Consider the following 13,277-nt stretch of genomic DNA (forward strand, 5'->3'; position numbering starts at 1 on the left):
TTTACAATGAGGTATTCTAACGCTCTGGAAAGAATTTCGTTCAAATTTTCTTTGTGGAAATATATAGAAAAGGGTGCGTCATAAAATGATGATTACTATTTCGCTTTTTTGGTTTATTTTTAAAGATTTTTTTCAGTTCACACAACTATCCTTATCCCAACTACATTCTTATCCCAAATACTGTCGTTATTTAAAACTATGAAAGCGCTAAAGTTTCGTACAAGGCCCTTGATGAATAATAATGCCCAGTCGCATCGAAAAGCACTGTTGGGGGTTCTCTTGCAGTGAGAGGATATTTGGCGAATGGGCTGGCCTGTCCGTTGTCGTAACGTAAACCTCATCGAACATGTGTGAGATGCATTAGGGAAACGTATTGCAGCATATCCTGCTGGTAGATGAGTCAAACGCCCTGGCCTTCATAAATCGGCATAAACAACGAAACCTGTAACGTAAACACACGTGTTCACATCGAATGTAACGAACTCAATTGTGTCGTTCACCCACAAAACGTAAAGCAGTTTCATTTGAAAGGTCTTTTTTGGTTTAAACAGTTTGTTTCGTAGATGTATCAAATAAGATATCGACAAAATCAGTACCTACTTACATGAATACGATACTTCGCAACGATGTGTCAGTTTAATGAAAGGTAGACCTATCATTACATGACAATTCTTCCAATCACTTATTTATACCTAAAAAAAAGTCTACTGAGTAGGAGCTGTCATTCATAGATTCTTTTAGTTTGATTTTAAATGCTGGTTGGCTATCTGTCAGGCTTTTAATGCTTTTTGGTAAATGACCAAAGATTTTTGTAGCAGCATATTATTTATCCCATACATTACAGCTTATTATCTGGAAACTAACATAGGCCATACAACTACCTTTTTGCAAATGGTATTCAGTATCTGTTTCTGATATTCGTATGTTTTGTAACTGGGAAGTACAAAATAAAACTAAACTCTGATGAGAAATCAAACCCCTAACTTGTTTTTGCAAATTGTTCTTTAAAATAATAATTCACCCCTTTTTTGTACCAAAGTCAGATTTAATCCAGGATAGCAAAAATCATCCTTTCTTCTTATGTAGTAGCAATGCACATTGCCATTGCTTTTGGAGTGGGAAGGGTTATTGGTAATAAATATCTCTCTCTCTCTCTCTCTCTCTCTCTCTCTCTCTCTCTCTCTCACACACACACACACACACACACACACACACACACACTATATATATATATATATATTCTTCAAAGTGCTTCGAACAGGTGCGTGTGTGCGCAGTAGGCTTGAAATCTTTTCGTTTCACTGCCTGTATCCACATCTGCCTGCGCCCTTCGTCCTTTGGAAACCTATACGAAAGAGAAAAAGCAGCTTTGTAGCTTACCATTTCAAGAAATATATACAATTGCAATGTACGCCTGGAAACACACACAGCACTTCAAACCGCCAATTTACGTAACTGTGGCGTTCTGGGTAAGGATATGATACACACAATAGCTTATCAGTATTCAAGAAATGCCACTAAATTAAACTAATAATACTTACACGTGAAATTTAATGTTACTTCCCTTCACAAAACGATCGGTACAACCATAAGCACAACAGGATACCACCATTGTTTTGCCAATAGTCACGTGGTATAGCAGTAGAGATGTTGGTGCCACGAAATATACGTCATGACCAGTCTACCAATATCTATGGTCGAAGGCCCTGGCACAAAAACTTATTACCAACCTTACGGTCAGCATAGGGGGACGCAATAGGGCATGCACTGTCATCAGTGATGATCACACATTCCATTAAGAGCCATGTCCCGCCATTTGTAAACCTGGGGACCATCATGAAATGCGGACACTTTAGTCTACATTCTACTTTGAAAGAAATTGTTGTTACTGGTCTTCTCATTGCGCAGTTCTTTCACTGACCTCCACTACACTGTAGCAGTTCTATATATGAGTGGCCCACATTTCATTGAACCATATTACTTGGCAGAGACACATCTCGCAAAAATTACGAACTTTTTGTCCATGATGTTTGCACAAGAGCTATATTGCCATGACTTGATACACAAATAGCCAAGATATTGCAAAACATCATTCACAATAAGATTCTACGCAGCTTTTATGTTTCCCCGTTCAATCGCGATCACAAGGCCATCTGCAACTATCTACCACAACACCAAGAATAGCCCATACGCAGTCATATAGTGATGATAGCTCTACGTACAAGTCCTGTTGTGAGACATGACACAGGAGTATGACATAATTTTTGTTCACCTCATCGCATCTGGACCCGCAGTTATCATCACGATTCAAAATTAATTTTTGTACATAAAATACCTCCTACATGATAGTACATCATTTTATTTAGCAACATCAGTTGAAGTAACAATAAATCTCATTGCACCTCTGAGGTAGTGTCACCTTGAGCTACACCTGCATGAATACTCTGTAAGTCACCTTTAAGTGTCTTGCAGAGAGTTCATAAAAACACTTTTACTATTCCTCTACCGTTCCACTCTGTAACAGTGAATGGGAAAAACGGACTTTGCTGAAAAGATATCACTGCTCTGAAAAACAGTTTTGTTTTAATGAATGGAATCATTAGTCATCTATTATGTCCATCTCTCTCTCCCCGAATTTTTGATAATACCAAATGAGCTGCCCTTCTCTGAACTTTTTCAATGTCCTCTCGTCAATCCCATCTGGAAAGGGTACCATACTGCACAGTCATACCATAGCAGAGGATGGACAAGCATAATGTAGGCAATCTCCTTAGTAGACCTGTTGCATCTTCTAAGTGCTCTGCAAGTAAAATGAAGTCTTTGGTTTGCCTCCCCCAAAATATTATCTATGTGATCATTCCGATTTCAGGAACATTGCATCATAATTATGAACAACACAGGCACTGCAATATTGTAACCATCCACCGACACTTAGCACGTGGCTTTCAGTTAAAAATGTCACCCCTGTATGGCAATATCCATAGTTAACATATGAATGCCAGTTGCAAATGCATGGCTGTGGGTCACACTCAGATAGCCTAATTATAAAGTGACCACTCCTGATAAGTGGGAAATCCACATTTGAGTCCTCGTACAGCACAAATTTTCATTATTGTCATTCAGTTATACAGCTGATGGTTGTCCATGCTGTGCCTGTTCCTTTTCACATGCGTGCATGTCTAAAGGAACATGCATTGTACTTCAGAACAACAAAGCCACTGCAATATTTTATTTATCCACCAATACTGGGCTAGTGACTTTCAACTAAAATATCTCTCCTGTATGGGAATATACATAACAGATGAACAAGTGCAGATTGACGACATATGGAAGTTTGGGTCTAGCCATGGAGAATGCTTGGGTAGCCTAATGGTAAACTGACAGCTATTAATAAGCCAGAAACCTGCCGCAAGTCTAGGTCAATCAAAAAAAATTTTTCATTGTCATTCCATTATACAGCTAATGTTTGTCAATATTTGCAACTACAAATACATTTCATGTACTCAGTTCTATCCTATGGTATAATCTGCAACTTGTTTAAGTTTAAATGAAAAAAATATTATTGCTACAGAAGTTGAAATAAGAACATTTTGTCAAGTTGACAAGTAAATTTCTTGAAGAAGCCTCTTCAGGGAGCTAAGAATTCATATACTTACATGTCAGTACATATAATCCATACTGGTGTTTCTGGTTCATGATAAAAGTTAATTTAGGATGAATTCATAAATTCACTAACACAATATTAGAATTAAATACAATTCTTATATAGATTACATATCAATCTCTAGTATTCAGAATGGAGCTTATTTATTCTGGTGCAAAAAGTTATAATTGGTTATAAATTGACTTATGACAAGAAAATGAAAATATTCAAATATTTACAGTCAAAATAAAAGAATGTAGTAGCCATTCTATGTGCAGTATACTCAAGGGTACTCAAGAATACGCAATAATGTAAGTTGTGTTTATGTTTGCAAGTATGTAGGCAGCAGGTTGTGGTCTGCATAAAGTTGCTGAAACACTCTGTTTGAAGTGTTAAATTAAAACACTAGCTAATTAATGTATGGGAGAAGTGGTTTCTCTTTTTTTTTTTTTTTCTTTTTTCCAAATAGTCGTTTCCCTCCTAACAAAAGAAGAAGAGCATAATATTCTAATTCCAAAGAAAGTACGTGTTGATAGGTATGGATATTACAAAAAAAAAAAATATGGCTCTGAGCACTATGGGACTCAACTTCTGAGGTCATCAGTCCCCTAGAACTTAGAACTACTTAAAAACTTAACTAACGTAAGGACATCACACACATCCATGCCCAAGGCAGCATTCGAACCTGCGACCGTAGCGTTCGCGCGGTTCCAGACTGAAGCGCTGAGAACCGCTCGGCCACACCGGCCAACGGATATTACCAAACAGTACATTTAATAAGTGAAATATTAACATGAATTCTTTGTCGAAGAATGAAAAAAACTGGTTGAAGCTAACCTTGGGGAAGATCTGTTTGAATCCCAGACAAATGTAGGAACATGTGAGGCAATATTGACTCTGTGATATTTCTTAGAAGATAGATTAAGGAAAAGCAAACCCACATTTACAGCATTTGTAAACTGAAAGAAGGCTTTTGACAATGCTGTGGAATAAAATTGTGACAGTGGCACAGCTAAAAAACAGGAATCCAAAAGTTATTTACAACTTGTTCAGAAACCATATGTCGATTATGAGTCAAAGGGTATGAAAGGGAAGCAGTGGTTGAGAAGAGAGTGAGATGGGGTTGTAGCCTATCCCTGATATTGTTCAATCTGTATATTCAGTAAGCAGTGAAGAAACCAAAGAAAAATTAGGAGCAGGAATTAAAGGCCAAGGAGAAGAAATAAAAACTTTGAGGTTTGCTAGTGAGATTGTAATTCTGTCAGAGACAGCAAAGAACTTAGAAGAGCAGTTGAACAGAATGGACAGTGTCTTGAAAGTAGGTTAAAAGATGAACATTAACAAAAGCAAAACAAGTATGAGGGAATGTAGTCAGGTGATGCAGATGGAATCAGATTAGGAAATGAGGCATTTGAAGTATTACATGAGTTTTGCTGTTTGAACAGCAAAATGACTAATGATGAGCAAAGTGAGAGGATGTAAAATGTGGCTTGGCAGTGGCAAGAAAAGTGTTTCTAAAGAAGAGAAATTTATTAATGTTGAATATAGATTTAAATTTTAGGAAGTGTTTTTCTGGAAGTATTTGTATGGAGTGTAGCTCTGTATGTAAGTGGATGATAAACATTTTAGACAGGAAGAAATAGAGGCTTTTGAAATGTGGTGCTACAGAAGAATACTCAAGACTGGATGGGTAGACCATGTAACTAATGAGGAAATACTGAATAAAATTGGAGAAAAAAGAAATTTGTGGCACTACATGACTAGAAGAAGGGATTGGTTGATGGGACACATTCTGACACATCAAGCGATCACAAATTTAGTATTGGAGGGAAGTGCGAGGGGTACCTTATAGAGGGAGGCCAAGAGATGAATACAGTACTCAGCTTCAAAAGGATGTAGAGTACAGCAGCTATTTAGAGATGCAGAGCCTTGTATGAGATAGAGTAATGTGGAGAGCTGCATCAAACCAGTCGTCAGGCTGTGTGTGGATTTTCATGGTTTAACCATGGACCCAGGACTTTGGTGTTCCTCAGCAGGCCAGAGGCCATGGGCGATGGATTTCAGGAATTGCGACTGTCTCACTGCAAGTAAATTGAACAGTGCAGCATTTTATAGACATTTTGTTTATTCTAGTACATTTTGGCACTTCTAAAGTAGTTTATATATTAGAAAGTATGGATGATAAGAAAAAGAAAGTTGTGGCAATCGCTGCAGTTTGTATGCTATGTACTCATGTATTTCTTGATAGAAAAATCACACAATACCTGTACAATAATTGCCATAACACAGTGGATAATAACTGACAATAACAAATGTAGTAGAAGCAACATTTTATTGGCAGGCACTTATAGTGTTGCTTTACACAACTCTTCCCCAACTTACATATTTCCTTCAAGAGGCTTACTTTTTTCTGAGTCTATTTCTGGAAGTAGTGAAGGTATTTTAAATCTGTCTTGCAACTCCAGCAAAATGCCTATTTTTGTCATCAAATGTGTTTTGCTTTATTGAAATAAAGTAACATCAGTGGTCTTAATGAAACATATATACCATTTTGCTTGCTTTCTCCATCTAAAAACAGTTCATTACAAAAGATGTTGATGTTAGTACTTAACATTTTTGTTCAGAAGTTTAGAAATGCAAAAGTCCTTACATTTTTTATCAACTTACGTCTTTCCTTACTCTTGAGATCAAAATTTGTCAGGGAAAAATGCTAAAACTTATCTGGAAATCAGAGAAATATCAGAGAATTTCACTTGAGGAAACTTGTGGCAACCCTGGAGAGGTATTAAGAAACAGTTGCCTCGATAATTCAACAGTCTGCAAATGATTACAATCTACATAATTCAAATCCCCTTGGACAAAAAAGGATATGGGAGGGTGATCGTTTGAGTGGGTCAGACTTCAATATGGGATTCTTTTTCGAATAGAGGATTAATTATGTAACATAACAATTATTTTACCATTGTCATTACACACATACCTTGACCTTTCAGAATCATCCCCAATAACTTGGATCTTCTATAAATCTTTAAAATGCTTAAAACACCTCACTCCAGTTTCGTAATGCAAAACTTAACAGTCCAGCAGAACAGTGGTAAAATAATCAAAATTTTAAATATCCTTGTGTGGTTTGCATGATTAGGCTCATAAATTTCAATAATACATTAAGCAACCAAAAGTGTTGTAATTTTTGTCCCAAGTAAGTTATCCGAAAACATCTCTACAGACAATACCTTCAGTTACTTCCAAGTTGCAAGCATAATAGATTCAAAAACCAAGAACATCACGAAACACTCAAACTAGAACAATTTGACTTCAACAGACAGAATTAATTTCTTCACCCTCGTAGGCATACCACTTGTATTGTAGTGCTCTGGGGCTGCTTTGGAGCTCAATCAACATGGCCACTGCTTCACGGGGGGACATGTTGCACAACACCACAGGATCAAATCCAGCCCACTCCTTCACAGTCTGTCACTGAGACTAGTGTTACATCAACACCGATTTATAAACTTCTACAACAGAAAACTTACCAATTAATAATATGCCAATTAAGGATCCTCTGACTGCTGCAGTGCCAGCTTCTAGACATGTAGACTTGCTAAGGTGAGTGCAACATTGCACAACATCAGGAATGAAGGGTCAACAATGTCTTTCATTAACTGGCAATCACAGGTCAGTGACAAGGTTCATATTAACCCACTTGTCTTAACCTAAACAAGCAAAACAAATGTCAAGGAATAAAGTTCTTCTCCTCAGCAGAGCTGCATGGGTACCAGATAATTCTATCAAATTGTCAGACATTTTAACAGTCAAAAGTTGCCATAATTTAATCAGTACATCCACTCGCCAGAAAAGGAATTTCAAACAACAACACTTCACAGCAGCTCATGTTGTGCCTTTGCCTGATGGAAACATTTACACCGACTGGCCCATTAGTCAAATGTACTCTGCTCCCCTCCCACTATACTGGTGTTGGCTGACCACACTGTTTTGATCAGCGCCCTCTCTCCATAGCTATCAGACCTCCAAGAGATATTGCAGCTCAACAATTCACATTGCTCTAAAAGCCTGCTGCTTGTGTACCCACTCTGGGCCAAGCAAATAGTCTTTGGACCTGCGATACACTCATTGGAAAATTGATACAGCTTTATCAGTAACACATAGTGAAACTTTACATTTTGAATATCGCCTGGATAGGCAGTGTGTGGATCTACTCCTATGAACTGCTTCTGTAATATAGGCCGAGAGGGAACTAATACAAAGTCTCAACACCAAGCTAGCCCACTTTTTATTAGAAGCAGTATTTCCAGACCATCTGCTCTTGATGAAATGGGCCAGAAATCAAGATGGCACTCACTGAGCCCCACAGTGTCGGCCAGAGGGCTCTGTGGTCGGTCTAGTTAGTCTTCTCTTGTAGTGCCAACTTACGAGAGTGTGCACCTGCATTGTGGCATTGTAACTATCGATGCCACACCCCTCCCCCCTGAAACAGTGAACCGTCATGGAATAGGGCTTCTGACAGTGGGGTAAGGGACCCAGGGCTGGCAGAATTGAGGGGGCGGACAACTGAATTGCAGGGACGGCTGCCCACCTGCGTCCCCGAATTGCTTGCGAGGGGGAGAGGAAAATGCCCCTTGCAAAACCTGCCTGGGACGCGCACCGCCACTGGGTATGCTCAGACAAAGAGTCGAAGCAACAACCTCCATGGACGACAGTGTCGGCGTCATGTCAGCCTCAGCATCCATTGGCCCAGGCACCGTGGAGGAACACGTCAGCAATGGCAGCTGGAGGTGGGGCCATGGCGGTGACAGGTGGCACCCGTCCGGCACAGTAGACCGGACCGTTGGCGCAGTCAGGGGCGCCCGCACCTTAGGCACAAGCAACAGAGATGCCATCAGTTGAGTCATGGGCTGTGGCAGGAGAAGCTGCAAAACATCCAATTCTGCCAGAAAAGAACCAGCAGCAAAAAACCGAGGACGTCACAAACAGATCTGGTTTTGGTGTCGCTTGACAGTGCCAGAGGGACCAGAAATCACAAACAAGACACGGCCAAGCTGGCGAAGAATGCGCCCCTGCTCCCAGTGCTGCCTAACAGAGAAAACACGATAGAAAACCAAATAATGTGGCACCCAGCCATAACAAGGCAAAGCAAAGGGAGCTTCCAGCGGCGGGTGCAACACCTGCAATAGCAACCGATGTGTGCAGCCATGTAGCAGTTGCACTGGGGAATGGGTGCCACACAGCTGGGAGCGCTTGCGAGAGTGTTTGGCATGCAGCTTGTTCATCTGCGACTTAAATGTATGCACAAAGTGTTCAGCCTTGCCGTTCAAATGGAGGTGGAACTGGGCTGAGGTCAGATGGCGAATGCCATTAGCAGTGCAGAACACTTAAAACTCAGAGGACACAAATTGGGGGGCCATTGTCAGAGACAGTGACTTCAGGAAGGCCCTCAATGCAAAAAATAGACATCAAGGTCTGAATAGTACTGGCAGATGTGGTACAAGAGATAGGTACAACAAAAGGAAAGTTGCTGTAAGCATCAATGACTAGCAACCAGTGGGTGCCCCAGAAAGGAGCCGCAAAATCAATATGCACATGTTGCCAATGTGCAGTAGGAGTCGGTCATGTGAAGAAGCACTGGCGAGGAGCAAATTGGTGCTCCATGCAAGAGCGACAGTTAGCAAGCAAATTCTCAATTGGTTATCAATACTGACCCAAGTGCAGTGACAACGCACTAATTGCTTCGTCCTCATTATTCCCCAATGACATGCAGTAAGAGGAGGATTTCCGACTGCAATGAATGAGGTATAACCACACAAGACTGATCAGTGTCAGTTCGTAACAAAATAACATCTTGGTGTACAGACAAGTTGAGATGTTGCGCAAAGTAATGTCGAACAAGGGGATCACTAATCCGCATAGCAGACAGAGGCCATTGAGTTTGAATGTACTGCAAAGAAGCGTCAGCGGTTGTCGCAGAAGCAATGCAACAAAAATCCATCGGAAAACCATCATTGAAATCCTTGTCTTGCGAATCAATGAACGTGCATGGCAATTCGGTAGAATCAAACACTTCGTCAGGACCGATAGGTAGATACGACAAAGCATTGGCTGTAGGCCAAAACAAAATTTCATAATTGTAGTTAGACAAAAACAAAGACCAACGTTGCAACTGTTGTGCAGTATGGGCTGGAACTGGCTTTGACAGGTGAAACAAGAACGTCAAAGGCTTATGGTTGGTGACCAAATAGAACTTGGGACCGTACAATAAATCATGAAACTTGGTCACTCCATATACAATAGCTAAAGCCTCTTTCTCAATTTGAGAATAGTTTTGCTGGGCAGAATTGAGCAATTTAGACGCAAAAGCGACCGGGCACTCGACAGAAGTAATGCGGTGGGACAGAATTGCCCTGATGCCGTGAGAAGATGCATTGACAGCCAAAACATCTGGTTTGCAGTGATCGGAAGGAATCAAACAGTGATCACTCAGCAGAGCAGATTTAAGGTTGTGGAAAGCAGCATCACAATCTGAAGACCAAACAAAAAGAATGTTCTTAAACTGAAGGCACTGCATTTGGTATAAACCAAACATAATATGTGAATCTGCCTAACACAGACTGAAGTTCTTTCAAGTTCCTGGGTGTTGGCAAGTCCCTAATCGCATGGAGATGTGATGGTGAGGGGTGGATACCCTGTCCGTTAATCATATGCCCTAAATACCGAATCTCAGTTTGAAAATATTTGTACTTGTCTCTGTTACACTTGAATCCTGCCTGCAAAAGTACAGTAAATAAAGCCCCAAATTCTGCAGATGTTTGTCAGGGGTGTGACCTGATACCACAATACCATCCATATAATTGGAACAACCAACACACAACTGCTGCAAGCAAGACTGAAAAATAGCAGGAGCCGAAGCACAACTGAATGGAAGGTGGAGAAACTTGAACAATCCAAGGTGGGTGTTGATCATAAAATATCGCCACGACTGTTCGTTGAGTGGAATTTGAAAGTATGCATCCCGCAAGTCAATCTTGGAAAAGAATATACTCACACCAAGCTTAACAAAAATGTCTTCAGGATGTGATAAGGGAAATGTAGCTCCCACTATCTGGGGATTGACTGTAGACAAAGTCAGCACAAATACTGAGACGACCATTTGGTTTTTTCACACACACTATAGACAAAGCCAATTGCAAAGCAGAAACAGGTCCAGTGACACCACTGTCTTGCAAACGCTGAAGTTCAGCAGCCACGGCGTCGCACTGTGCATGTGGTACCAGGTGTGCACGCCGGAAGAATGCCATGGCATTGTCTCTAACTAAAATATGCGCTGCAAAGTCTGTGGCATAACCAAGGCCCTCAGAAAAGAGTTCAGCAAAATCATCCCATAATGTGGCCACACTGTCTGCATGGCCACAAGCATTGTCACAAAGTACATTGTCCTGAACTGCGAGGTCAAAATGTTCAAATGCGTCCATGCCAAAAATGTTCGGAGCATAACTAGAGTGGAGCACAGTTACCGTCATCACACTATACATGGCTTGCAAACTATACACGCCTAGCACTGAAATTTCCTGTCCAGGAAATGCAGTCAGCATGGAATGCGAACATCGAAGTGGGGACAAACCAAGCATGTCATAAGTTGATCTGTTGAGTAAAGAAACAGACTCACAAATGTCCAACTGCACACGAACAGAATTTCCACAAATGTTCAAAGTCACAAAAAGTTTATTCGCATTGCGCTGAATGCAAGAGGAAGCGTCTGGCAAAGCTTATTCATGCACACTACAAGCTGTAGAAGCATGTGAAGCAGAAGGCCTTGAAGAAATGGCATTAATGTCCATAGGCTGATGATGGGAACTATGATCATGGCAGTTTCCATTGTGGTGACCCCCACTCGAGTCACGCCAATGTGAAACAGTCTGAGAATTAGAGTGCCTCTTACTACACACAGCTTGCACATGTCCTTTAATACTGTGCATGACAGGATGGGCAACTGTCCCGTGGTTGGGCATGAAAGCAATTCGGAGAAGATTTCAGTTGCTTAGTGGGTGCCTGGTTGAAAAATTGTTTACTTGCATGCGAGCGGTGCGGCGTAGCTCCGTGTGCCGGGGCAGGGCTGGAGGACACGTGTTGTGCCTCGCTAACAGTACTCACACCCGAGGTCACGTAGAATGTGGAAGTAGCCATACATAATGTATCTTGTCTGTCTAGCAAGTGTACTACTCACAGCAAAGACGGGTTTTTAAATCTTAGGAGTTGTTCGTGGATGCAGTGATCCACCACATTCTGCGTTGTAGCATCCCGAATCATGATATCCACATAGGAGAGTCCACAGGAGCAATTAAAGTCACAATCAGATGTTAGGTCAGCTAACCACAAATTATTTGACTGAGTAGGACCATGCAGGAGACAGAAAAATTTGTAGCATGCAGCCACCTCATTTACACTGTCACAGAAGTGGGAGTTTAAAGCTGCTATCACTTTGGCAAAAGTTTTATTTTCTGAGCGGGTGGTCGGAAGCAATTTTATGAGCACAGGGTATAACACAACTATGACATTAGCAATGAAAAAGGCAAGCTGCTCTGTACCTGGTATGTTGTATGCGGTGAACTGAGCCTCAAGCTGGGCAGTGTATTCTGGCCAGCATTCAGAGTCCAGATTGAAGGCACGGAATGGCAGCACGGTATGCGTCATCTGTGGCACAGGCGGGGCATCGGAGATGCCGAGGCAGCTGCAATTCGTAGTGTGACAAGTCTATTCACATCAGCGAGCAGTGGTGTCATTTGCTGAGCCTGAAACCGTACAATATCGAACAGTGAAGCCTGTTCCTGTTGTGAAGCCATCGTTGACACAAAATGATTTCTTAGAGGGAATGGTGGGAGTGCACATGCACTCAGTCACACGGAGACAGCACAAAAAAGATAAAGCAGTACCAAACAAAATATAGGCTGAGAGTGAAGGAGCAAGTAGGAGCAGGAGAGGTGAAGCACTTTGGTACTGCATGTAACTTTAGCACTTTTAATAGAGTCAAAAACACAAGTAAATATTGAATTCATACATAACTTAGGACAGGATGAGCACATAGGTGTGAAGACATCTAATCCTGTGAAGTTAGGATGACTGTTTTGCATAATCTCAAAACTAACAAATACTTGTTGCTGTCCAGACTCTAACTGAACATAAATAATACAAAGCCTCAATAGCAAACTAGCCCACTCGGTGGCAGAAGCGATATTTCCAGGCTGTCTGTTCTTGATGAAAAACAGCCAAAAATCAAGACAGCCCTCGCTGAGCACCACAGCGTCGGCCAGAGTGCGCTGTTGTCGGCATAGTTAGTCTCCCCTCGTAGTGCCTACTTACGAGAGCGTGCACCTACGTTGTGGCATCGTAACTATCCACGCCACGTTACATAACATCCAAAACATTGAGAATATGTGTAGTACAATACCACACTAATTTCATCATCAGTATTCTAAAACTACAGAGGTACTGTTCAGTTTTGTAGACAAACATATATATTGAGGTAACAGAAATTTTGAAGCAAATGTGATTTATTTTACAACTATTTTTCCTTAAATTCTTGCTGACTTTTTTAAAAATTTTATATGGCTCACTGTCCAGCTGA

General features: G+C 41.0%; 1 long non-coding RNA gene across 2 annotated transcripts in view; it reads left to right on the forward strand.

Moving 5' to 3' along the window:
- LOC126419280 (uncharacterized) overlaps window positions 1–13,277 on the forward strand; it is a 75,978-nt gene that overhangs the window by 434 nt on the left and 62,267 nt on the right. The gene's annotated exons all lie outside the window — the stretch shown is intronic.

This window comes from Schistocerca serialis, chromosome 9 (assembly GCF_023864345.2).
Source record: "Schistocerca serialis cubense isolate TAMUIC-IGC-003099 chromosome 9, iqSchSeri2.2, whole genome shotgun sequence".
NCBI lineage: Eukaryota > Metazoa > Arthropoda > Insecta > Orthoptera > Acrididae > Schistocerca > Schistocerca serialis.